The 5,030-nt window shown below is 33.6% G+C and overlaps 1 long non-coding RNA gene across 1 annotated transcript; it reads right to left on the reverse strand.

Annotated features, from left to right (window-relative positions):
• Window positions 1–1,804: 1,804 nt before the first annotated feature.
• Window positions 1,805–3,762, reverse strand: LOC135224357 (uncharacterized). The gene is made up of 2 exons (XR_010316710.1): window positions 3,509–3,762; window positions 1,805–3,293 (listed from the first exon to the last, which is right to left on the reverse strand). It is a non-coding gene; the product is annotated as an uncharacterized LOC135224357 (long non-coding RNA).
• Window positions 3,763–5,030: the final 1,268 nt, after the last annotated feature.

A 5,030-nucleotide genomic window follows, 5' to 3' on the forward strand; every position in this document is an offset into this window, starting at 1 on the left:
ACTTCGTCCATTAGGCAATTTACATTACTTCTATGATTTCTTTACCCTTTTTATATAACGAATTCTAGGGCATTCATAGCCATTTGTACGTAATACATCATTGTCAAGAGTTATGCCTAATGCATTTCTTTGTTCTGGGATTAAACTTCAATATTCAGTGATGTTACATAATATTCAAGCAGGAAAGAAAAGCTTTTGTTATAATTGAAAACAAAGGCTTTTAAGCAACATTCTTAAAAGGTTTGTTCTTCTGAGAAACAATACTTCGAATTAATCGAAACTAAGAATTGTTCAACAAGAAATGTACCACATGTACAGACAGAGTTAAGTATTGTGTGTTGTATTTTTGCCCCGAGAAATGTGAGAATTATAAGTGTCCTTTTACCGGTGTTATTTTAGCCAAATTGGTTGTAAAGTTCTACGACCAGTATTGCTGTAATTTCAAATGCCTGCAATATACCTCATTCAACCCCACTAATGTTCAGTTTTCTTAAACTAAGGACTATGTAACAAATGGACAAATGTCATATTTAAACAAAAATTCAAGGAAAAATGGTAGTTCTGCTATGTTAATCGTTAAAATTATTACAATCAACATATGCCACAACACAACAAAAAAGCAACTGTCATTTAGTTCATGCGTCATTAGTCTATCTTTAAATGATCACTATGTAATATACAAATTAGATCCATACAGAGGTCAACAAATTTAAAAAAGGTAACAGTCACGCTGCATACAATTGTCAAGTCTGTAAGCCCACGAATCTAACATGCCTGAAGGTCAACATCAGGATGAAAGTTTTAATGAACGTTGATATCAGATTAACTTAAGTTATTGTTTCAGCATTGAAGCTAAATCTATTAATACTGGTTAAGCAAAGTAGGTTGTAACACCTTTTGCTACTCTAGTAAACTACATAACAATAACTCAACATATTACACGACTTTGAAAGTAGCAGGTTCCCTCATTTTTGCCATAAATAATTCAGAAATTTCACGAAGTTAATGTTGCAACTGATTTTAGTAGATATTGCAAGACCTTAATCTTGCTATTGACATTAAAAGTATATTGCATGCATAGGACTAACTTTAAAAATTAGCAACCTCTGCTCCAGGTTGTCAGCCTGTATACATTAAACAATCTGCAACCAGTAACCCAGTTTTTTATCCTGCATGGCTTCAGGGATTTACAACCAAACACCCGGTTCAGCGAGGTTGAAAGATTTTGATACAATCCGCAATCTCTTACTACAGTCTGGCTGCTTGGATTTACCCATCCGCAAGTTACTTACTCATCATCCTCTGGATCAGATGAACTCTCAACAAACTAGCATAAATCGAGCCATGATAAAATTTGTCAGTTAAGAAATATTGTAATGGGTAGCAATAGGAAGCAGTTTGATGAAAAGTTCTTATGCTAAACAGTTTTCTCTGCAATTATGGAGTTTAAACTACTGACCTGGTTCGTATTTCTCTAACGTTGTGGTTTCAAGGCCTTTACATTATCATGCTGGACTTAACAAAACCACTTATCAGTTAAACAATTATCAGTTAAAAACCATTATTTCCTTGCGTTGTTACACTGCCGACCTGGTTAGTCTTTTCCTCCAAGGTTCCGTGACCTTACTGGCTTTTCATGGATGCATAAACAATCCGAAGTTATTAACTATTAGAAGTTATTTCCATACATTGTTACACAATTTGTGTAACCACCTTCAAAGTATCACAAAATATGTATTATTTCCATGCATTGTTTCAAGAGTGTACTCATTTTGAGTACAGTTGAGGGTTTACAAAAGATAGATTTAGTTAGTTGCTTTTATTTGACTTCTTCAATTAACATTTCCTTGAATAATGAACTTCTGAAATTCTTACGTCTTACAAAGAAAAAGATCTAAAATTAATATAATGCAGCACTTAGTCGACAAAGCCTCTTACTAGTTTCAACTTTCAGATTTAGCCATGTCAAGTGGGTAAATGTTCTCTAAAACTAAAGAATCACTAAAACTAAAGAATCACTAAAACTAAAACATTAAATTTGGAGTTTCAGTTTAAGTGGAGCTTATAGTAAACAAGGGTAAAAGTTCAGACCAATGAATCTGCCTTAAACTGGAAATAAAGCTGGGTTGCCAGGTTAAATGGGGCTTATATACAACATTTCAAAATTACAAAATTTAGACTAATGAGAGAATGCTCAATCCAATAAAATTTGAGACTAAATTCCTGTAGATGTCTAGTACTCTAATTCATAAGAAAATATTCCCACTATATTCAACCTATAAGATTGGTTACAGTATAACATTACACACAACCTTTTAACAGTTTTAACATAGTAACTGAAGTTTAAAATCTTTACTAATGCAAAGAAGGCTAAAACTAAAGTTTAGATTTATATTAGCCCTAGTTGCACAGAATGGACATCACAATTAGGCATTTACGATTAATACTGTTAACCAGATTTATATTAACTATAATTGCTTAAAGTGTAACTTCCAAATTACGCAGATTTTATTTAGACTAACCACAAACCAGTGCAATGTAAAGAAAATTATTTATGAATCAAGAAAGAAACCATACAAATTAACCTGGCAAAAATCAGAAGTTCATTCCGTTTTGATAAGAGTTACTGGCAGTGGTAACTAGTACCTAAACAGGGTTAGCTATCCTTAACTAATATTTCGCTTGAAGAGCCTACTATCTAAATTGCAAAATCTTCAGTTACCTCCTAAAACAATTCCGAATTAAATTTGAAAGTTTTACAGCCTAATCCGAATAGTATGTACTTTAATAACATCTGAAGATTTTACAGTGACTGTCTAACTATAACCTATAATCCAAGTTGCAAAATCTTCACTTTCATCTGAAAAACAATTTTTCAGTTTCATAACTAAATATCAAGCAAGTTTCAAAATCTACAGCTTCATCCAAATACAAATATTTAACTTTTAGCAAAAAAGTCTGAAGGTTTTACAAGGATGATCTTAACTAGAACCTTAACTAACGCCTTATTGTCTAACACCTTATCTAATGTCCTATAATTAAAATCCCGACAACATATTCACTCTACTCGTTGTGGTGTCTCCAACGACCCAGGCAGAGAGCTAGAAGCTTCATGCTGGGTGCAAGTTTCTGAAGCAAGAATGCATGTTGCAGAGATATTCTGCCATCTCCATCAGCATGGATCCTTTTAGCTCTTCGAAGAAGTCAAGACGAAGAACACTTCAGAACACTTAAGTTGGAGAGATTAGCCGCATAATCACTGGAAACCCAAAGTCATGGACCGGTCACCACGCCTGGAACAAAATCTATAGTTGTCAAAACCGCCCAATTGATGCTCAAGTATCCTCAGCAGTCTCCCAAGAAAGAAACTGATAAACAAAGCATTACGATAATAAGAAAAACCAAGACTTCGTTACTACTGATAACAAACTAAAACACTATTGGAAAAGGAAGCTTAATTAACACAGTAGGTACATTCCATTAGCAAATAAGAGATGGTAATACTTACAGCATAAAATAACACCACACAAGACAGGAAAAGTTGTCGTTGTAGCCTCCTCCGACGAAGCTGTTGGCCGACGTTCGTTACATGGTTACTCCAAGTCCAGTCGGAGGAGACTGAAGCCCAGTTATTTGGGAGAACCGTAAGCTAGCTCGGTCGGCGATTCCAAGGATAGTCGAATGGGTGAGTTGTTGGCGCTGCCTACTATATTTTATTTACCTCTTTTTTTCTTTTTTGCGTCCGAGTTTTATCGACACTTGGATATCTGGCAATAAATAAATAAATAAATAAATAAATAAATAAATAAATAAATAAATAAATAAATAAATAAATAAATAAATAAATAAATAAATAAATAAATAAATAAATAAATAAATAAATAAATAAATAAATAAATAGCCCAAAGTGGCAGTTTTAAAATTTCATAATAAGGTTAGAGAGCACATTAAATTTTCTCAGAGATGTTCACCATTTCTGGATTGAATATATTTGTAATTGATTTACTGTAACATAATGAGAGGTATGACGTTTGCTAATGATTAGACTTTTATATCAAGATAACGATATGATAAAAAACTTAAAAATAGAATGAACTCGGGCTACCAGAATGATTAATAGTCGAGTACAGAACCCACTCGTCCAGTGATTATTAAACCAAAGGTGGGATTTTAGAGGAGTTTTGTAAGGCATGGACACACACACACACACACATATATATATATATATAAATATATATATATATATATATATATATATATATATATATATAATTATATATATATATATATAAAAGTCGATTTTTTTTAAAGATGGCAAACTTGCACTTAACTTGCACTTAGCTGCTTGTCGCTGATTGGATGAATGTCGTGTTGTCCGAATCTCTCTGTTTTGTTTTCACACTGTTTCGGAATTGTGATTATACGGCCATAGATTGAGATTAGAGCCAAATTATGTAATGTTATGTAAATGCTAGTTGTAATAAACTTAAGTATTAAGTACTTACATACCAAATTATTATATAATAGTTAACAGTACAGTTATGAAACAACACTCTCCGAAGCTGTAGACTTGAAACCCTTGAACTTTAATGTTTAAATTTCTAGCTAGATTTTTAGTGCAATCGTGCCATTGGTGGTTTGGGAAAAAGCAAAACATATTTATTGTACATTGCTGAAGGTTGTATAACGCCTAAGAACAAAATACTATCGTAGAAAATGTAAGCTTGCCGAGCATTTGGGGTGGAAGGAGTTGAGAATGGAACACCCGGCGAGTTGTCGTCTGCTGCTCACATCGCCATCATCAATCAGCTTACAATCGGCTATCGAGCAGTTGGCTCACTGTCGTCGATTTCACCTATTTTCAAGCCATGGCCACCAAGAGACGATATGGAACAAAGCAGAGATGAAGGCACTTCAAACGCCAGGCATATATATGCTGCTGGCAGTAGGCTTACCAGTCAGTGCCATAATATAATAATGAATGTTTTTCAATGTTTCACTTCACAGGGCCCTAGCAAGACAATGAAAGA

The sequence above is a fragment of the Macrobrachium nipponense genome, chromosome 12 (assembly GCF_015104395.2).
Source record: "Macrobrachium nipponense isolate FS-2020 chromosome 12, ASM1510439v2, whole genome shotgun sequence".
Taxonomy (NCBI): Eukaryota; Metazoa; Arthropoda; class Malacostraca; order Decapoda; family Palaemonidae; genus Macrobrachium; species Macrobrachium nipponense.